We start from the raw sequence: 23,899 nt of genomic DNA on the forward strand, positions 1-23,899 counted from the left end.
TCAGCACAGTAGCTGGGGATGAGACTTGACAGGCATGGTTAAACTAGCTTGGGAGGAGAGTATAACCTTGTGTTGCTTACATATGAAATTTGGATTTTAAATATTTTTAGGTGATTATAGATGAAACATCAACAGTGATAAAATATTCTCTTTTGTACTGTTATAATATATGTAATAATCATAGAGTCAACTAAACTTGTAATGAAGTACAGTACAGTAAATCAGAGAAAGAAAAAAATATGGGAACACGTACCTACGTATATGTTTACATCAGTACAGTAAAAACAATTACAAATGTTGGGACGATCTTTTTTTTTATACATATTATGATGATAATAGATCAATATAATAATACAGTATAAATGGATTCTATAAGTGAAATAACATTTTATTGATATTTTGTGGTTTTTTCATTAAAGGATATGTATACTGAGAGAGAGAGAGAGAGAGAGAGAGAGAGAGAGAGAGAGAGAGAGAGAGAGAGAGAGAGGTTGAACTGAGGTGTTCATGTTCACTGGTAAGCTGTTTTGTGATTTTGTGGGATTTTAATTTAGCATTTTATTGATATTTTGCTGTGTTTACATTGATATTAATATTTGAAAATTAGTAAATAATTTTTTTATCATAAAAAATGTATTGTCATGAAAATAAAATGAAAATACAGAGTAGGTCGTTGACTTACTGTGGGTGATCCGTTCCAGTACTGTGCCGTAAGTTGATTTCCACTGTAAGACAGTGTTTCACCATTAACTTGATGCCTATTCTTGCCGTTAGCGCAGTCAATGGCACTTACGTCACCTTAACTTGAATTAACATCAAGTTACAGTGCTGTAAAACACTGTTGACAATTCTGAAAAAGTGCCATAAGATTTAATCTACCATAAGTCGGTGTCGCTGTAAGTCAGTGATGCACTGTAATTAGTGAATATTGCTGTACAAAAAAAATTCGTGAGTTAGTGAATTTTCCGCTATATATTTAGAGAAAAGTTCCACAGAATAACCCATGATTGCTGATCTGTGATCTAGCAGGGACCCACTGTGTTAATACAGGAAACCACCCCCCATATTTGTAGGGGGGATGCATTCCAGACCCCCCGCAAATAGTTAATATCCATGAATACTTAGAACCCCCCCCCCTCTAAAATAGTTTATACAGTAACTGCCTATCTTAAAAGTTCAAATACCAAATGTATACTTGAAATATCATCTTATATCAAATATACCTTAAATTATTATCATATTGCTGTATTAATCTTTGAAATTATATTATTAATATAATTTCAAAGTCATCTTAAACATTAGTACCCTTAAAAATATATACATACGTACTTCTAACCCTTCCAGCCAAGTCAGAAAGAGAGAGAATTACCAGTAATTTGTATTCAGCCAGCTGTGCTGGCATGGGCAACACAGAGAGAGAGAGAGTTTATCCCTTTAATCTCTCGAGGAACGTTAATCCATTTCTCTTCAAGCAACTGACAACAACAAAATTTATGTCTTTCGTCCTCAAAAGACGTATGGTATTACCTTTACGTACTACACATTTTTAAAATGCTATGAACACACATACACACACACACAGATAGTGTGCATATGTGTTAATACCAGTTGATTAGAGACTCAAATTAACAGTATTGTTTCCTGAGAGAGAGAGAGAGAGAGGGGCTGAACTAAGTATTTATCTATCTATCTGTCTGTTTATTTCTCACATTCTACCCTTTGGTGAGAGAGAGAAAGGAAGGAAAAAAAGAGAAATTGATTTTGATCACGTTGTGGCAACATCTATCTACCCTTGGTCAAAACTGCCGAGTAATTTGACATATTTGACAGATTCACCCTCCCTCCTGAGCTCCAAGACTCTGGAAAAGATTGGGGTTGAAATTTGTTTGTTTAAAATTTTTCATAACTTAATATAGAAATGCATAAATGTTGTAATTACAGTATATTATTATTATTATTATTATTATTAACCCTTAAACACCGAGCCTCTATTTACAAAAAGTGTCTGTCGTATGCCGGCGGCGTTCAAGAGTTAGTGCCGAAGCGGGAAAATTTTTTTTTTTTTTTTTTTTTTCAAAAAATCACAGCACGCTTAGTTTTTAAGATTAAGAGTTCATTTTTGGCTCCTTTTTTTGTCATTGCTTGAAGTTTAGTATGCAACCATCAGAAACAAATAAAATATCATTATCATATATAAATATTGGAATATATGACAGCGCAAAAAAAAATTTCATATAATTGTTTACAAATCGCGCTGTGAGCAAAACGGTTAAAGCTAATGAGTTATTTTTTTTCGTTGTATTGTACACTAAATTGTGATGATTTTGGTATATAACAAATTGTAAAACGATCAAAGCAACACAGACAAAATATTATCACAAAATGATGCATGAATTAAATGTAACGCCGCGTAAAAAAAGTTTTTTTCTAAAATTCACCATAAATCGAAATACTGTGCTAGAGACTTCCCGTTTGTTGCAAAATGAAGATAATTGCTTGATTATTACTAGACTGTAAGTGTTTTAGCTTACAATTGCAGTTTTCGACCATTTCGGTCGAGTTAAAGTTGACCGAAGGTCGAATTTTTTCCATTTATCTTGATTTATATGAAAATATTTCAAAAGTGATAAAAGCTACAACCATGAGTTATTTTTTGTTGTATTCTACATGATATTGCGCACATTTTTATGTATAACACTTTATGTAAGGCCTAACATAAAACAGTGCAAAAGTTACGACAAGGTGACTAAAGAAATTCTGAGATTTTCAGCCGAGTTACCGCGCGAGGACGTAAGGAAAAAGTTTTTTCAAAAATTCACCATAAATCGAAATATTGTGCTAGAGACTTCCCGTTTGTTGCAAAATGAAGGTAAATGATTGAATGTTACTAGATTGTAAGAGTTTTAGCTTACAATTGCATTTTTCGACCATTTTGGTTGATTCAAAGTTGACCGAAGGTTGAAATTTTGGCACTTATCATGATTTATATGAAAATATTTCAAAAGTGATAAAAGCTACAACCATGAGTTATTTTTCGTTGTATTGTACATGAAATTGCGCACATTTTCATATATAAAACTTTATGTAACAGCTAATATAAAATGGTGCAAACATTACGACAAAGTGACGAAAGAATTTCTGAGATTTTCGGCCGAGTTACCATGCGCGGACGTAAGGAAAAAGTTTTTTTTTTCAAAAATTCACCATAAATCGAAATATTGTGCTAGAGACTTCCAATTTGTTGCAAAATGAAGGTAAATGATTGAATATTACTAGAATGTAAGAGTTTTAGCTTACAATTGCGTTTTTCAACCATTTCAGTCGAGTCAAAGTTGACTGGAGGTTTAAATTTTGGCACTTATCGTGATTCATATGAAAATATTTCAAAACTGATAAAAGCTACAACCATGGGTTGTTTTGTTGTATTTTTACATGAAATTGCGCACATTTCCATATATAAAACTTTATGTAACGGCTAATATAAAAGGTGGAAACATTACGACAAAGTGACGAAAAGAATTTCTGAGATTTTCGGCGAGTTACATGCATGGACGTAAGGAAAAAGTTTTTTTAAAGATTCACCATAAATCGAAATATTGTGCTAGAGACTTCCAATTTGTTGCAAAATGAAGGTAAATGATTGAAAATTACTAGAATGTAAGAGTTTTAGCTTACAATTACGTTTTTTCGACCATTTTGGTTGAGTCAAAGTTGACCAAGGTTGAAATTTTAGCACTTATCATGATTCATATGAAAATATTTCAAAACTGATAAAGCTACAACCATGGGTTGTTTTTTGTTCTATTTTTCATGAAATTGCACACATTTTCATATATAAAACTTTATGCAACGGCTAATATAAAATGGTGCAAACATTACGAAAAAGTGACGAAAGAATTTCCGAGATTTTCGGCCGAGTTACCGCACGCGGACATAAGGAAAAGGTTTTTTCAAAAATTCACCATAAATCGAAATATTGTGCTAGAGACTTCCAATTTGTTGCAAAATGAAGGTAAATGATTAAATATTACTAGAATGTAAGAGTTTTAGCTTACAATTGTGTTTTTCGACCATTTTGGTTGAGTCAAAGTTGACCGAAGGTTGAAATTTCGGCATTTATCGGGATTTATATGAAAATATTTCAAAACTTATAAAAGCTACAACCATGGGTGGTATTTTGTTGTATTCTACCTAAAATTGCACACATTTTCATATATAAAACACTGTGTAACGGCTAATATAAAACAGTGCAAAAATTACAACAAAGTGACGAAAGAATTTCTGAGATGCGTCACTGATGCTCTGTAGTGCCAGAAGAAAGAAATTCGCGCATGCGCGGCTCGGTAGCACTTGTAAACAAAACAACAGCGTGATCCATGAACTCCCAGCATCCCTCAAGGCGCATGATTTAAAATCTTTCGCAAACTAGGTCTATAACTATTTTTGCAAACTAGGCCTATAACTATTTTTCCGCGAATATTTAAAAAAACTTTTTGTAGTCGACGTACCGTACGTCCGCTCGGCACCCGACGGACAATTTTAGTCGACATACGATATGTCCAGTCGTCATTTAAGGATTAATCTTAATATTTGAAAATTAGTACTTGTTGTTAGGTAAATCATTTATTTATCATACAAAACAAATAAACATGCCATAAAAATTCTCTCATCTCAGCAAGAGAAAGAGATAAAGAAAGAGAGAGATAAATGGGTCTCCTGAATGGACGGGAGGAAACCAGTTTTTTACCATCTGTTTCTCTCTGTCTTTGAGTTCTGCATTATTTCATCTTATTAAATATTATTTAATCTTACAGTATTATTAATATTATATTATTATCATCATCATCATTATTATTATTATATATTTGATCTTATTAATCTTAATATTTGAAAATTAGTAAATAATTTTCTTTTAAAAAATGTATTTAGTCGTGAAAACATCAAAATCCACTAATTAGTGAATATTTATCAATTAAAAAGTCTACGAATTGCCAAATTTTTCGTGAATAATTTATAGATATGTTCCACAGAAAATCCTGCAAATTGGTGAGCCCACGAATCGTGAGAACGTGAATACTGGGGGTTTAATCATTTGAAAATTAGTAAATCATTTTTTTTTTTTTATGAAAATGTATGTAGTCATCAAAATAAAATGAAAATACAATGTGAATATTTCTCGATGAAAAAACCTGCGAAATATCAAATTTTCCACGAATAATGTTGGGCACTAATTACCAAATTTTCTGTTAATAATTTTGGGATAAGTTCCACAGAAAAATCCATGAATTGGTGAAGCCGCGAATCTTGAACCGCAAATAGGTGGAGGTCGACTGCAGTTATATAAATATAAGTCCTGAAGGGGTAGCATTTCTTGAGGTGTCAGGGTAAACCTCTCCTTGATAGATCTATTTCCAAGGCTAATGGGAGGAATTTCTTGTTCTTTTTACAACTCAGTTGTAAAGTAACGGAAACGGTTGTGTCCATATCTTATAAAGTAGATGTGCTCAACCATTAGTAGCTGTTTTTGACAACATCCCATCATTGTCTTCTTAACCCCTAAATGCGTAAGGCCATCACCTAAGGCATCTCAAATTGGGAGAATAGAAAATGCTTAGCACTTACTTTGAAGCCTTCCCTGTAGGGTTTTGCCCCTACAACCTTTTTTGCATGAAAGTTCCATGTAGGATTTCCCAAACCATTCTTGAGTTCTGCTTCAGTAAGTGATCTGGGTCACATTCTTTAAAAAAAGAAAATTTCTCATATGTACAGTACAGTAACCTTAACTGATGTTTTGAACTCCCAGTTCAAGTAGGCTGTGTGGATCCTCAGAAGGCTGTGCAGAGTTGCTGAAGTGTTGGGTAAAGCTTCAAGAAGAACCTTTGGTACAGTAGTGATGGTTCTTAGGGAAGGATACTTGGTACCTTGTGTTATACTGTACATCTACCCCTATCAATTTCTGATATCCTTCTCTCCTCACTCTCCTCACACAGAGAAGTTCTGAGTTGGGAGAGCTAGATTGGACAGTTATGCAACGAGGCCATTGAGCCATTTTCATTCAAGTCACCAAGGTTTTACCATCATTTTTTCTTATTCCCAAGATCTCAGGGGGGAAGCTGGAGGCCAGCATTGGACGTTTCCAGCTGCAACAAGGGTACATTTTACTCCTTTTTTGGTTGAGTCATTCAGTTTGGTCCTGGTGGCCTTTCAGAAGGGCAAAGAATGATTCTTGTTGATATGTAGGACACATACTTCCACATCCCAGTACATCTTTAGTCAAAGAAGTACCTAAACTTTTTCTTCTAAGGGAAGGTATTCCAATTCTAAGCTCTGTGTTTTGGTCCGAGTACGGCACCATGAGTATTCTCCTGTGTGTTGGTGTCTTTAGTAGGATGGAGTCATCTGCTTCGTACCAGACTTCTTTTAGATTTGGATGAGTGGTTCATTCTTGCAAATTTGTTTCTGGGGGTTGAAGGATCATGTTTTATGCTTGGCCTTAGGATTGGGCATTTTGTTCAGTGTTGACTATCTATGCTTTACTGATCCAGTCAATTGTTTATCTGGGGAATGAAGATCAGCACACTTTTTTTATGGTTTTTCCAATAGAGAGATGGAGAGAGAATTTTCTACCACTTTGGGAACTTTCATGGGTCAGTCTGTAGACCTCAAGAACCTTTACACTGTCCTCAGATATCTCGGTGGCAGATAGGGGGCTCATTCTGAGAAACATTTGATGTCAGGAAGTTCAATGGTAAACAGCCTAGAGCTTTTGGCAATTTGGAATGGTCTTACACAAGTGGAACATCTTGTTACAGAGACACTATGACCACAGTCTTTTTCTGACAATTCAGCCTCTTGATTCTTACATAAGAAGACAAGAAGAGACAGATCAAGAGATTTATCAGGCTAATAAAGAAACTTCATTCTCCTTTGGACGAGGAACATCATTCCTTTACCTCATTTTGTCCTAGTGAGAAACATTGTTATTGAAAACCAACTCAGCAGGAAAGGGGCAAGGTCTTTGGTCAGATACAGTGCCCCCCCCCCATTATGTGTTTCACATTTCCGCGTTTCATTTTGTTGCGGATTTTTTTGATCACATCATTCACTTGTCCACAGGGGAAATTTTGCTAATTTGTGGATTTTTCTTTGGGCCGTATCTCTAAAATTATCACTAATTCGCTCTTTTCATAGAGAAACACTGTGTATTCACAAATTACTATATTTTTTCATTAAAGAGAGAGAGAGAGAGAGAGAGAGAGAATGACAGCACAAGAATTTTATTATAAATTTATGGGAAATGGTGAGGACTGACCACATTTGTATGATAAATAAATGATTTACCTAATAATAAGTACAGTACTAGTTTTCAGATAATAATAATAATACGAAGGAAGAAGACCCTCATTGAGGCAAGTTTTGTTGAATAAAATGGCTGCATTTTACGAATTGATTTTATACTGAGTTTTCTCATTTCTTCTAATAATTCGCCTTTCCTGCACATCAGTATTAGTCAATAATTGTCCAATGTCCATATTTTGATGGATGAAACCATATTTCTTATAGTAGAAATTCTTTATTTTAAAGTATTACAGCAGGTTACTGAAACCTGGAATGTAAATCCGTAGATTCTCCTGATAGTATTTTCGATGGTATTTCATCTTTTCTTTTTCTGACGTCTGTTTGGTATTTTCAGTACTTTTTGTGTTGACATGTTTCGACCAGCTCAGTGGTCATCTTCTGGATGTTGGGATGAGTCTGGAGACATGGCGATATATATAGGGGGTCTCAAATCAGGTTGATTTTTCATTAGCTGTCTAAGGTGATTCTCCTCGGGCGAAGTCTCCTCTCACGCGGTGATGGTTGTATGCGCTCTTGCGTGTGTGCGCTGGAGTGCGTGTTAATGAGTGTATTATTTGGGGGGTTGCTGCCTGCAGATGGACGTTCATGATTGGTTCACTCATCCGGGGTGCCAGCAGGTGCCGCCCTTCACGCCAATGTCGGAAGGAGGAAGGTCTCCTGTATGGTATTGAGACCCGGCTTCTCTGTCTCCGGAGACCTTCCTCCTCCCCACATTGGCACCTACTGGCACCCCAGATGAGCGAACCAATCACGAATGTCCATCTGCGGGCAGGAACCCCCAGAATAATACACTCATTAGCATGCACTCCAGTGTGCGCACACAAGAGCTCATACCAGACAGACATCAGAAAGAGAAAAGAAAAGAAATACCATCAGGAGAATCTACAGATTTACATTCCAGGTTTCAGTTACCTGCTGTAATACTTTAAAATAAAGAATTTCTACTGTATAGAAATACACTGTTTCATCCATCGAAATACGAACATTAGACGATTATTGACTAATATTGATGTGCAGGAAAAGCGAATTATCAGAAGAATTGAGAAAACTCATTATAAAATCAATTTGCAAAATGCAGCCATTTTATTCAACAAAATAATAATAATAATAATAATAATAATAATAATTTGGCAGCAGACCCTCTTTTAAACAGGTTCTATTGAATATTATTACAGCTTCAGCTGCATTTATTTTGTAGAAGACTTTTCTATTTTCCTTATTGGACTTCTCTTCAGTGGAGTGCGTGCTAACAGCTCGCCTATATTTGTCATTTCATGGGGAAAAGTCAAAATCTGGATTCTGCTTCTTTATATATTCTATACAGTTGGTTTCTATACAATTGTTGCCGCGGCCAGCGTTTAGACAAACTCTTCTGTCATTCTCCAGCGGGAGCTAGTAGAGGACTGGCAGATTGCATAGGTCCTTCTGAATTTATACGGGCTTCAGCGGGGGTCATGGATGGCGAATTCTGATTGGTTGTAGTCAGCGAACTTCAAGCCAAATTTCTGCGTGGCTTCGATCCTGACAGATCTTAACCTGGGAATGTCATTCATTCCAAGCGTTCCCGATGGCCTGCCGTTGCGTGATGTCATGCGGCTGACATCATCGGTAGTTTGGCTGCTATTGGGCTGCGGATGAATGATGTCATTATCTACTCTTTCTGTCGTAGTCGGAGATTGTCTCGATGAGGCGCCTCGCTCATCAGGGCATCTCCATTCTCAGGTTAATGATTTCAGGTATTCATTGGATTTGGTGGGTGTTCTGCATTATTCTTCTTAAATTCGTGATAGGGCGATGCCTCCTGCGTCGCATTCATTGTTGGTTTTCTCTCGGCAATGAGGCGCCTCTAGCGCAGATCGCAGGCGTCGGTCGCGGCTCTCGATTATACTTATATTTTGTATAATGTCGCGGAGATGGAAGTTTAAATCGCAGATGGGTTTTGAGTAGCAGATCAAAGATGCACGTGGTCAGGCGTGGCAGGAGATACAAATTGACATGTGGTCATCCGATGATGGCACCCTCCTGACCACGGCGTGGTATGTCCTGCCACGCCCAGGAGGTGCCATCATGAACCACGCCCCGTGCTACCGACGCAATACTCCATCTCCCCGACAGTATTATATACAAAAATAAGAGAATCGGGAGAGCCTGGACCAACCGCTGCTAGAGGCGCCTCATTGCCAGAAAAACCAACAATGAATACTGACGCAGGAAGCATCGCCCTACCCACGAATTTAAGAAGAATAATGCAGAACACCCACCAAATCCAACGAATACCTGAAAACGACAACCCTGAGAATGGAGATGCCCCTGATGAGCGAGGCGCCTTCGAGACAATCCCGATACGACAGAAAGAGTAGATAATGACATCATTCATCCACAGCCCAATAGCAGCCAAACCACCGATGATGTCAGCCGGCATGACATCACGCAACGGCAGGCCATTTTCGCTGGAATGAATGACATTCCCAGGTTGGGCGGGATCTGTCAGGACCGAAGCCACCGCAGAAATTTGGCTGAAGTTCGCTGACTGCAACGGATCAGAATTCGCCATCCATGACCCCCGCTGAAGCCCGTGTATAAATTCAGAAGGACCCATGCAATCTGCCAGTCCTCTACTAGCTCCCCGCTGGAGAATGACAGAAGAGTCTGGAACGCTTCGCGCAACAATTGTATAGAACCAACTGTATAGAATATATAAAGAAGCAGAATCCAGATTTTGACTTTTCCCATGAAATGACAAATATAACTCGAAGCTGTTAGCACGCACTCCACCTGAAGAGAAGTCCTGGCAAGGAAAATAGAAAAAGTCTTCTCACAAAATAAATGCAGCTGAAGCAGCAATAATAATAATAATAATAATAATAATAATAATAATAATAATAATAATAATAATAATAATAATATATGAGACGAGCAGACCCTCTTTCAGGCAGGTCTTATTGAAAAGGATGGCTGTATTCTGCGAATTTATCTTATACAGGATCTTTTCTATTCCCCTTATAATTCGCTTTTCAAGGCCGCTGCCTCCCCCTCCTTAGTGTCCTTGTTGAGCAGAGGGAGGCCTTATTCTCTACGAAGGTCTGCACGAAGCTGACGAACCTGGGTATGTGTATGAACAGGGTGAACGAGTGCCCCGAGAGGTATAAGCATCCACCATCAGCTCCTTCGTCAAGAGGGCCATCTCGCACTGCTCCTCCTGGAATGACACATGAAGAAATGGAACATGTAGCCCAGACCCTCGTTGACAATGAACATCCAAACCGAAACACAGAAGAGTCTATCAAGACAAACATCTATAAATGGTACCAGCAGGAACCTCGCCCTGATGTCCCTGAATGCATAGAGCTCTTCTATAAAGGGCAATTCCATAAAAAATATAAAGAAGATGAATGTGCCTCCAAGAACATCATCGAGGGTAATGTCTGCCCCACTGACCCCAATAAGAATATTCATCTGGTCATTTACTACAAAAGCAAAAAGACGAGCAGCCTGGTGATGCGTAACAATCCAGCCACCCCTCAGCAGGACATCTTGAAGAAAACCAGTGTGGTCTACTGATACTCGTCCTTCCGAGGATGCCTCGGCTCATACATTGGTATGACCACCATGCGTTTCTCCAAGAGGATTTCCTGCCACGGCAGGGCTGCCCATAACCAGAGAATCACAAGGAAAGACATAATCCCGAATATAAAAATAATTGACAGAAATATGGACCACCGCCTCATGCGCCACCTGGAAGCATTGCACATTGGGAAGGAGAAACCAACCCTCAGCATTACGCAGGAAACGTTTCTCCTCCCCATGGCCACCAGGAGACCTGCACTGAGCGACCCCATAGCGAGCAAGCGAATCAAAATCCTGCATCTGAGGATCGAAGTTCTCCCCAGCGCTACAATGTCACTCGCATGCAAGACGACCCCCGAACATCAACATCTTTCATTGCTTAGAGAAAAGATGTGGAATCAAAATCCCTTCTCAGATTTGTGACTGTCTAATTTAACTGCTTTGGTAGGCAATAAAGAAGTGGCTTGTTATGTCCAGTTAGAACTCTAGGGTTTATGTGGACAGACTTAAACCTTCAAGAGGAGGAGTTGAGAATTTATGCTGTGGTGTTAAGAGGCCATACACTGCTATGTCCAAGAATACTTAAGTCAGTGCACACAGGGTTGAATCCTGAGCTTTTACCATTTTTTAAAATAAGCCTCATGGCTTCCGTACCATAAGCACATCTATTTATTTCTTTTAAAACCATTCGCTATAGAAGGTTGTCAGTGCACTTCAGGGGAGATGTAAGTGTTTTTTCATGATATTATTTGTGAAACTTTCAAATTTAGTATGAGATGTGTAAAGCCCTTAGTCTTATCATTGCAGCAGGGACTCTCTCCCGAACCAGATATGATAGTAACCTTGCTTTTTATCTTATCATTAGTTGTTAGGAAACCCTGCTGTTGAATTTTAGGAGCATGAAGGCACACATTGGTGTGTAGGAACCACCATCATAACTGAAGGTATAGATGTCTTTAGTTTTGGACTGTTGGTTATGGGCTTTCAACTCAGGCACAGGAGCCACTAATACTCTATGAGATAGATTCCTTTTTCCTGTAAGGATCCTCTGACAAGTATCACTACGAGGGTCCTTCACTCTGTTGTAGTTCCAACATGTGGCAACTGTACTTGCCAGTAAGGATCACACAATAGGCAGAAATGTTGAGACTTTTTTCCCTCATTAAAAAACTTTTAGTTCACTTGGCTGAAGATTGTTTCTCTGGCTGCACTAACCCACCATCTTCATTCAATGTGGTAATCAGCTAACTTTAACAGTAGGTAAGATTCATTCCAAGTAATGAAAATTTTTATGATAAAATTAATTACAGACATCACCCTACTTACAAACGAGTTATGTTCTGGGTGACTGTTTGTATGTTGAATTGTTTGTAAGTTGGTTACTGTACTGTTCTGACTTTTTGAGTAAAACACAAAACACTGCACATACAGTACTTCCGGGTGGCAAAGGGGAGCGCTCTGAACTCAGTTTCAATTTGTGATCCCATTTGTTTGTATCTCTGAATGTTTGTAAGTTGAATGGTTGTAAGTAGGGTGGTGTCTGTATTTGGATACTTATCTACTGTTAACCCTTAAGGGACGGCATAATTTATCAATGTGCAGCACCCCAGACCGGGGAAACTTTGAGGTCGGCAATATAAAAAAAAAAAAATCACATTAATGGAAAGAGAATGATACGCACATTTACACTGTATAAATAAAAAATTCTAAAAAATTTTTCCTACCTTCCACGAGAAGTTGAAATTGACTATTTACAACCCCTTGTGGGGCCTCATTTACAAGACGATCATAAATTTTACCAACTTATATGTTTTTTCTAATAAATAAATTTATTGTATTTTGTAAAACTATTATTACTGCTCACACAATATCAAAACAGATAAGAAATAAAAGCGTAACAAATTTTTTTGCACACTTGTTGAAAAATATTCACGTAAATTTACAAGAAGGAAGCTTCAGTAAAATTTTTTTTATTTTACATGCTTTTTCTAGTATTTCTTTGCAATTTTCTTTGTAAAATTACATTTACAAGTGACATACTATCATAAAAGACAAAAACAAAAAACAACAGCAACCCCTTTGTATATTTACAAGCAAATTTACAAAAAGACTCGTGAGAGAGAGATGCAGTACTTTCCACCTTCAAGTCAGAAGCATTACTGATGGCTGAAAAGACCACTCTGTGGCAACTGGTACGGCTCTCAGGTCAGTATAAAAGTTGCCATTAGTGAATATAGAAGTATTGGCACCTCTCTCTCTCTCCTCATTCTTACCATATCAGTGGTGCGTAATATTGTTTCACACTTGGGCTCAATCCGTCCACCTCCCCAATCCTGTTTTACTTCACACGGAGGCTCAATCCATCCCTTAAGGGTTAAAGAGGAAACCCACCCAGCCTCCCCACACCTTAGTGGGTGGTCATGAAGAATTCTGACAAGAATGTAAACATTCCAGCACCATCCTGGTGGGAAACAGGTGATTACAGAGACAGTCTTAGTGGGTTAGCCAAGCTTTATTTTGTTTTATTTTAAATGCTGATCTTACCTAATGGTGCAAAGATACTGTATAAACTAACTTTAACAGGAGATAAGTATCCAAATAATTAATTTTACTATAACATTTTCATTTTTAAACTAAAATTGATGTTTTCCATACCAACCCATTATGCTTTTGAGTAATAACTTGGCCCTCCTAACCCCCCAAGCGGCAGCTGGTTTAACTCTGCAGGAAATTACCAATTTTGAATGGTAAGGGAGCTCAGTGACCTGGGTACATATTCATAAAAGGGGGAAAAGGAGTCATCTTACTAGGCATGTATTCATAAAAGGGGGAAAAGGAGTCATCTTATTAGTCATGTACTTTACTGAGATGACCACTAACTCAGATAAGGTTGACTTTAAGTAATGGGTTTCTATGTAAAAAAAGTAGAATATAGATTAAGAAATAAGATTTTGTAGTTGCACTTCTTCAAAATCTCCAATGCTTTCTTTGTAAGTGCCCATGACTTGCAGCATTGTATAGTGTAGGCCATGTACATGTACAAGTTTTTTTCTGTTTGCTAATGACATACCGGTACCTATGAAGAGATGGAAGACAGTGGGAGGCAACATCTTTTGAAAGTTTACATATCTAAGTTATTCAGAGAAGGCTAAGGAATTACTTCATCATCTAACACTTGAATAGGAATTTATTAAAATATAAGAGATTTGTTTATTTTACTTTCAAATTGATTTTATGTTTCATAAACTCAAACTGCCTATTTTTATTGTACAGGAAAAACTTTCCTCCAAGACACTTCAGGTGATATTTTGCAATGGTTTCTTCAGCTTACCAAGGTATCAGGTGGTTGCTGTAGGAGCATCAAGATAGAAATTTCAAGTTAGCATTGGGAAATACTAAATAGTGACCTAGGACAGTAACTCAAGAATTCTTTGTTATTAAATTAATTCAGTTCAGGGCCAACCATGCCTGTTATAGTGTTAATTGTAAGTTACATAAGGCATATGTTTCTGAAACATTCAAATTTTTAATTTTAGATGAGTTATGACTCAATGGTGGGAGTGTCATGTCTCAAAGCTGTTTGGATATCGCAAGCTTCAAGTCAGCAACGTCGTGGTCGAGCAGGAAGATGTCAGCCAGGAATTTGTTATCATCTGTTCTCACGTAGTCGATATAATTCACTGCAACAACACCAGACTCCAGAAATTTTAAGAACACCCTTGCAGGTAAACTTGGCAATGATGTGTTCTTCTTTGGTTATGATATGGGATTATTCTAGTTTGTTGTAACATTTTGTGGTGATTTGTTTAAAAAGAAAAATATAATTTTTTAAAATCAAGATAGTATATTTCTTCAATGCAAAACCATAAGTTTAACACAGCCAATTGGTTTGATGCCCCCAAATCCCAGACATCAGTCAACTTGTAGAAAAAAGATTGGGTATCTTTAGTAGGTTGCACCTGTGCTTGCTGTCCTTTGGGTGTTTAGTAGTCAACAAAATCATTCTTTGTGTATTCTTATCCAGATATAACAGCCATTTCATCGGGAGAAGGGCAATTTGATTAACTGTAATGTCTATAGACATGATCATTTTATATTCCTACTGGGATACAAACATTGCACCTCTCATATATGATGTATGGAGTATCCCCCTGTGGGCATGTGCTGGACCAGCCATGTACTGACTAAACAAGGGTGGTACCCAAGTTGGAAGAGGGGATGACCATTCTCACCCAACTGATGCTACCCATTGTTCTTCCAGCTGCAACTGAGTTCACACGTTTTTGTTGTACTCGCTCTTTTTGTGTGTGCTGGCTGATTTTTGTGTGATTCTTTTGCTGCGTTTGTGATTGATCAAATCCCAAGTGCTTACTTATGTTACTAGTGCAATTTTTTGCTTGAAAGTACTAGATTTTTTCAGGCTTTTTTTGGTGCTTTTGTGCTAGATGTTACTTCTCTGCCTCAGTGGAGAGATGAAAAACCAATGCTGTTATGAAATATTTGGTCAACCTTGTAATTGTTTTATGTCATTTATTGCAGTAGATCTGCTATCAATGTGTATTTCTTGCAGGGGCAAAGAGTGCACTTGTGTCCTGAATTTATGTTGTGGCCATCTCATTAATGGGAACATTATGGGATGATGAGAAGGAAGCCTAAGAAGGACTCTGTCTAGCAGAGTCCTATGCTGAATCCTTCCAGAACATTCTCTCTCTCTCTCTCTCTCTCTCTCTCTCTCTCTCTCTCTCTCTCTCTCTCTCTCTCTCTCTCTCTCTCTCTCTCTCTCTCTCTCTCTCTCAGTGAACTGAACATTAAAAGGAAGAAGTCGGAAAGCTCCCAGAATGTGGTTAGTAATAGCACTGCAGGAAACAGTGAAAATAAGGGAAACAGATAAAGCCACCAAGGACAAAAGAGAAGATAGAAAAGTCCCTCAGAGTGGTGCAGTTTAATGCACAATGTATTTGGAACAAATAATAGGTATCACAGAAACATGGATACAGGCAGCAACAAGAGACTTTGTAGGGGCGTACCAAATAGCAGGATATAAATTGTTAAAAAAAGATAGACCCAATAAAAAAGGTGAAGGCGTTATGTTATTTGTCAAGGACCAGCTCAGTCCAATAGAGTTTAAAATTACAACCACACAAGAAGTAATTGGCATCAATATAAGCAGTCTAGGGAAGAAGCTAACTCTAATACAATGAGGAGCTGTGTGCACTACTAGGACAAGAAATAAACAAAAACTTTGCATAATAATGGGAGATTTCAATGCAGCAGTACAATGGGACACTGTGACCTCCACATCAAACTTAGAAGGAAAGAGACTTTTAGAATTTGTCAAAAATTAATTCCTAACCAATGGGTTGACAAACCTACTAGGGGAAACAACATACTGGACATCATCCTATCTACAGAAGATAACCTAGTGTCTGACCTTTCAGTATGTGCAAATCTAGGCAAAAGCGACTATAGAATTATTACATTTCATATTAATATTCACCGTGAAAAAGAGAATAAGATACTGAAGAGATTAGACTACTGTTGAGGAGACCTAAAAAACTAAGGGATTATGTTAAAAATCTAGATTATGACAAGAACACAGACATAGACAGATAAGTACTGGGAGGGAAGCCTTTCTAGAAGAATACACAGAAAAATGCTCCAGATGTATACCATTAAAGCAGATACTAACAAACAGCAACCCTCAGCCTAAGTAGTTCAACAGAGAAATTAAAAATAAAATAAGAGAGAAAGAGACAGTTGACACAAATCAATGAATCCACACCCAACATCAGAGGAAGTAAGCAGGCATAAAGAACTCTCTAGAATGGTGGACATATTAGTAAGAAATGCAAAGATAAAGGAGGATAAGAGAGTTGCATTATTTTGTAAGGAAAACCCAAAAAAATTCTTTGCTCATGTTAATAGTAGGAAGCCAATAAAAAATAGCATAGGTCCCTTAAGAGATGTTAGAGGAAACCTAGTGAACTCAGACTTGGAAAAAGCAGATTTTCGGAATAAGGTTTTTACCAGTGTTTTCACAATTGAAGAACCTCAATCCCTGAACCAGCTATTAAATATGAAGAGGCAGAACCGCTTGACAAAATAATACTTACAGAAGAAGACATTAAAAACAAAATGGAAAAACTAAAGTTCAGATCTCCTGGCCTGGATGAGATTCATCCAGAGAAATTAAAGTGCCAAAAAAGGAGATAGTTCCTCACCTATCTTAACTCTACAGAAAAACTGCAGAACACTGAAAGGCACCAAAAGGATGGAAACTAGGTAATGTGCCCCCAGTTTACAAAAAAAGTCCAAGAGAAGAGCCAGGAAATTATAGACCAATCTGTCTAACATCAGTCCCTTGTAAGATTTTTTGAGTCCATAATTGCAGATCAAATTGTGGATCACATTGATAGAGACAACCTGTTGTTAAACATTCAACATAGCTTCAGACAAAACCGATCCCGCCTATCAAACCTCTTTGAGTTTTTCATAATATGCTTGGTATTTACGACAGTAGTAGAGCAATAGATATATTGTACTTGGATATCCAAAAGGCCTTTGACAAAGTTCCACACAAGAAACTAATGACAAAAGTTAGAGCTTTAGGAATTGTAGGAGAAATAGCAGACTGGATTGAAGACTGTCTGACTAATAGAAACAGAGAGGCGTAATAAATGGTGAAGAATCAAAATGGGCAGATGTGACACGCAGAATTACTCAGGTTTCTGTCCTTGGCCTGCTCTTGTTTTTCATATACATAAATGACATTGATGTAGGCTTAATGAGTAGGATAGCTAAATTTGCAGATGACATCAACTAGGTGTAAATGCAGCAAACCCAGATACAGTAGAAAGTTTGAGAAATGATCCAAGGAAAATAGGAGAGTGGTCAAAAAGATGGCTAATTTCTTTTAACTTGGATAAGTGTAAAATTTTACAAATAGGAACAAACAACCCTCATGCCAACTACATGCTGCTTGGGAATGACATAAATAGTGTGGAACAAGAAGAGGACCTTGCAGTCATTATGACCAAGGACGTAAAAACCACAAAACAGTGCATAAAAGCTGAAAAGAAGGCACAGAAACTAGTGGGATACATAAAGAGGCAGTTCAAATACAGAAACAAGGAAATGGTGCTGCAGCTCTGCACATCAATGGTAAGACCTCATCTTGAATATGCAGTACAGCTTTGGTCACCAACACTAAGAAATTACATGAATAGATTAGGAGGGGTACAAGCAAGAGCCACAAAGTTAATTCCATTCATCAGGCAAATAGGTTACCAAAGACGACTTGAGAGCCTGAACATGTATGACTTAGAAACACGACGATTGCGAGGACAACTAATAGAAACTTTCAAAATACTGAAAGGCATAACAAAAGTAGACAGTAACCTCTTCACATTAAACAAAAACTAGACAAGAAATAATGGATGGAAACTAGAACTGAAGAGATACAGCATATCTCATTGTGGGAACTTCTTTACATACAAGATATGTGACACATGCAATAAACTACCACCAGAAGTTGTAAACAGCTTACAACAAAGCTAGACAAAATCATTAGAACACTGTGAATGAACAGTAAAACCTGCTCTTAGAGATAAGTGAGCACATGATGTCTCCTCTGATAGACTAATAAGTCTTTGAGACATCCTGATCTTTGTAACTCCTTGTAATTCTCTCTCTCTCTCTCTCACTCATTCTCTCATGACCATCCCCCTGCCACCAACATGCTCCACCTCCTAATGCTTCTCCCTCTGAGAAGACCAAGCTGCAGTTTGTGGAGTTGCTGTGCCTCCATTAGATGAGGAAGAGGTGGAACAGCTAAAATCTCTGTAACTGCTGAGAAAGGTATGGCCTTCCTTAAACATTTTGGGTTTATCTTCTCTAATATTTGTTTTTCGAGTCCCTGGCTAGGCAGCAAGGTGAGTATTAGTAAAGTCAAAGGGCCTTTCCCTCTTCTTCCCCACTGCATCTACCTCCCAGAAGGTACCCCCCGTGGCTGAGACGGTGGAGGTTCTCACATCCCCCCGCCCTATCCGAGCTCCCTTGCTGACCCCCAGCACCTCTTGTGAGAGCAAGGAGGTTACCACCAAGAAATGTCCCATTATTCCTCACGATCCAACTGCCTACTGACTGTCAGAGACAAAGGAGACCAAGCATTCTGGGAAGAGAACTTACTCCCCTTATTGTCACTCCTCACCCAGGAGGTGGAGAAGATGCAGTCAGTCCCTGTTCAGTGACTGATGTTCCCTTAGGAGGCACTCGCCATGGCTCCTCCGCACCGACAGGAACAGGGCCTTGGGTTCTCGCAAAGACTCCAGGCCACTTAGGCATTCCTGTTCTCTCATTGCTCTCTGGGGAGACTTCTCCAGGGAGAATTGCTTCCCCCAGAGTCCTTAGTACTGCTCAAGAAGCAGAGAGGATCGCCATTCTCAGTCTTTACCATTGCTCTCAGTCCATGAACCAGGGGGAGAGGGAGTCTCGTTACTCCCATATGAACTTCTGAGAGGCAGTCTCGCTCCTCTCTTAGGACACTTAGAGACCAATTTCTGTCTTAAGAGAGATCTCTCCTCCATGCACCCTCTTGGATGAGACCCTTGTCCCGTCATAGAGAAGTGCCAAACCAGGACATTTCTTTCCCCCTCTCCCACCCTTCTCCACCTGTTTCCTGCCAGAACCTCCATCAGGAATCCCACTGGTATGGAGTCCTTTAGTTATGCTCCTTCCATCCAGGGTGCATGAACAAAAACAAGAATGGAATTTCTCCAGAGATAGGAGAAATCCAAGGGCCCCACCCCTTCTGAAACCTTACCCTTGGAACTGGAGCAGTGGTTCCAAGAGGTCATTTCATTTATTTGTGAGCTTGATGAACTCACCGATCTGTGAATTGACCAGTTTCCCCACAGCTGGCAGATCAGGAAAACTACTCCCCCCCCCCTGTTATCCAGACAAGAAATATTGTATTACATTCCCGAGGACACAGGTGTCTTGCTGCTCCAGCTCGATACGGCACTATGCCAGCTGACAATGTCCCATTGGAGAAATTGCATCAACAGAGTTGAATAACCTAGAGACTGCAACAACGCCTGTGCTCCATATCACATCTTGGCTAGATATGTGGCAGGGCACTGCAGCCACCATGATGATAAAGGAGTTGCCCCTGAAGTCTTGGCCAAAGGCAAGCAAGTTTATGCTATCAGGCAGAAAGATTTCCACCTTCCAAGCCCACCAGATCACTAACTAATTGACTGACATCATGGAGGAACCCATTCCTCTGGCTCTTGTTAAAGCATTTTCACAAGAGAGTTGGCTTTCTCTGAGAAAGAGTTCAATCCAGGACTCTCCCTTTTACCTCCTCCCTGAGAAAGTGGAAGGAGTAGTGGCAATGGAGAGGGAGGATTCATGCAACACCTTCACTTTATGAGCAGCCACCTTCAAGGCCAACCAAGAGAGTAGACCAGCAACTGTGAGACCCCTGGGCCAGACTAAGACTACCCTGCTGTCAGCACAGTGAAGACCCCACAGATGAAGCCAAGACAGGACCCTGCCCCATCTACTTCTGCAGAGAGATCAGACACTTCTCAGCCCTTCTGCCCCCTCTTACCCAAGTAAGTAAAATAAAAGTTTCTTTACCATTACCTTTATCGTAAATACAGCTGTAATAGTCTATTTGACTTTTGCAAATGGATAATATGAGTGTTAACATCTGGACTACCCTAAGTTTATAGTGCACATACTGCCTACACCTTTTTATCTTGTGTATGGTAATACAATATGGTAACAACTGATAAAGAAGTTGCTGTATAAAGTTACATTAAAGATCATAAAACCATGGTAAGCTGTGGGTAAACACAGGTAGCCTACCTACCTACTGAAACTGTGTCATTTACTAGGGAGAGAAAATGAAAGGGTTGCATTTTTTTCAGTGTGTATTTACGCTATATATTTTGTTATAAATTTTGGGAAAAAAGATAGATAATTGCCTTTTGCATAAAGTTTTCAGTTTAAAGTGTGGTGGCTGTTTATAAGCATACTGAGTGTATACAGATATGTGGTATTGACAAGGTTACATGAGGAAGGGTACAGAGTTACCCTTCAACATCCCTAGACTTTTTACTCGCCATTATTCAGATTTCGCCATTATCCAGTAAACCCTTGGCTCTATTAATTCGGATAATTGAAGGATTACTATAATAGCCTATCGTAACTGTTATGTGGTAGTTATCTTTCAATTTGAATAAACTAAACATCGTCAGTTTCAGATATATATCCGTCCAGTATAGCCAAGCTAAAAGATAGCTGTTTGTAGTAGTTCCACCTACAAATGCTTACAAGATATGTAAAATACTGTACACAAAACTCATACAGTGTTAAGAAAAAGATCATGAACATCTTTTTTTTTTTTTTTAATATAAGTAATTCCAAATAAAAAAAAAAAGAATTAGAGAGAGAGGGAGGGGAGACCATAGAAATGTATAGTGAGTGTGCAGTTTACCTTAATGCAATACCTACATACAATGGCCTAGCTAAGGGTGGGCATGGGCGGGCATGTGCCCAGCCACGAGAATCCTGTGCCCACCCAGCTTGGAATCAACATCATATGTCTCTTAAATGCATGCTCATTTAATTTAGTGTAACACTCTTAAACCAACTTCACACCTCTTCCTAACCAAAGTAGACCAGTTACCTCTTTCCATTTTCTATCATTCCATTTCTTTTTAGTTTTTATGTGTCCTGCACACGTCATGCATACCACACACTGAGTCACCGACTCATTACCCATACTGTTGTACCTCACAGCACAGCAATCTCACCCAGCCATCCTCCATTACCTACAGTTAATGGAAGTTAAAAACTAATGTGTTTTATCTGATATTGTGTGTTTTAGTCTGGTTTCTTTACTCTTTATTGACATTGTCAGTTGTCTGAATGGCCGAGCGTCGGCAGTTGTTTACATTGTGTATCAGCTGTTGATATATATAAGGGTGCAGGTTCATTAATAAAATACTGAATATGTGTTATTTTATTATTTTATATTAATATCTGTGTTTATACGCGAAATATGTTGACAAAACACACGTTTTAGTAGTATATTAATGTAGTAGCCTGCGGGAGATATGTAAGTGGTACATAGTGATTCTTAAGGGTGTTCACCTTGTTTACAACTTTGGCCCCAGGTAACAATCTTAGCAGCTGCTAAGGTTCAAAACACTCTCTTATCTCTCCTAAGGTAACCTTAGTTGCTTAAGTCGTACCAGAAAACCATAGACCTATGTGAGGCAAGCTAGCCTATCCTAAGCTATAGACTAGCCTAGCCTTGAAGGAAAACAGGAAGACTGTAGGCTACTCAGTATTTGTCTAGGCATAACCTGTACATGGGATGCGGTGTTGACAGGTCCTCTCTTTTTTTTTTTTTTTTTTTTTTTTTTTGTCAGGCACAGGTTGGATTGAGTTGCTGGCTGCTGCAGTGTTCACAGAGTTTGAAGTGGCTTCTAAAAAATCATCCATAAAGGATTATTTCAAGTTGAAGGCGGGAGATGAGATGAAGGGTCCTAAAGAGAGGGAAGTAGAAAACATTGGTTCCGAAAGTTCAGATGAACCAGTATCTGATAGTATACTGTGCGCCAATAATCCAACCACTTTCATGGAAGGTGACACAAGTGAAAATGAGAAATACAAGGAAGACGCCAGTATATCCCATAATGTGTCAGAGCCATGTTCGTCACTGGCAGTGCCAATGGATTTATTGGTTACGCCATCTTCGGATCCAGCACAACCTAAACTTGAAAAATACCCCCAGACTATATATGGAAGCAAACACTGCTCCTTTTGCCAGGAATGGTATGCTACATTCCCATGGCTTCAATATTCTCAGAGTATTGATAGTATTTTTGTTTTTGCTCGTCGACATTTTGCACTACCTAATGTGAATGTTGAAAAATCATTCACCATTACAGGGTACAGAGATTGGAAATATGCAAGTGGAAAGGGAGGAGGGCTAGCAAAGCACATTCATGCAGCCTATCATAGTGATACAATGGTTGCTTGGGGTGAATACAAGAAAATGATGGATCATGACACCTCTGTCATGTTGCAGTAGTCTGCTGCTTCATCACATATACTGTAATTTATAGCAAGCAATTTTTTCAAATTTTTGTTACTTTCAATATATATATATATTATATATATATTATATATATATATATATATATATATATATATATATATATATATATATATATATATATATATATATATATATCCTATATATATATATATATATATATATATATATATATATAATACATACACAGTAAACCCCCCTCCTCCTTCCACCTTCAAGGTTCACGGACTCACCCATTCACGGGGGTTTTCTATGGAACCTATCTAAACAAATTTTTGCTGGAAACTCACACATTTGCAGGTTTTTCCATGGAACATATCTATAAAAATATTCGCGGGAAACTCCATATTCGCGGATGCAGAATTTTTTGTCTTTTTTTATAGCAATGGTATTCTGTATTTTCATATTTATTGTATAATAACATTAAATAATCATGTAAATCAATAATAGTACTCTACTACAGTACTGTGCATATAATAGTAATAGAAATTAAATAATAATATTATGCAATACTACACTGGGTACCTTAATAATAATAAATAATACAGTAAAGTTAAATCATACGGGTAGTAACTGGTGATGATTGTTGATTTCAGTATGCTGTAGATGATGATGATGATGAATTAGCTGTGCAGTACAATGAATGACGGGAGGCGCTGTCATATTAAGGTATTTGAACATGGCAATGAAGGTGGTACAGTAGGGCTGCATGAGTATTTTACCTTGTTCATGCTCAATGCAGGCGACCGCAATTAATGTCATGCTGTAATGGGCTGCTACTTCTCTGTGACTTTTGCCCTCTCTTAACAAAACAATCATGTCTACAGTACTTTCTTCTCA

The 23,899-nt window shown here is 38.2% G+C and overlaps 1 pseudogene; it reads left to right on the plus strand.

Moving 5' to 3' along the window:
- Positions 1 to 23,899, plus strand: part of LOC136837153 (3'-5' RNA helicase YTHDC2-like) — a 1,085,270-nt pseudogene that overhangs the window by 656,948 nt on the left and 404,423 nt on the right.

This window comes from Macrobrachium rosenbergii, chromosome 58 (assembly GCF_040412425.1).
Source record: "Macrobrachium rosenbergii isolate ZJJX-2024 chromosome 58, ASM4041242v1, whole genome shotgun sequence".
Taxonomy (NCBI): Eukaryota; Metazoa; Arthropoda; class Malacostraca; order Decapoda; family Palaemonidae; genus Macrobrachium; species Macrobrachium rosenbergii.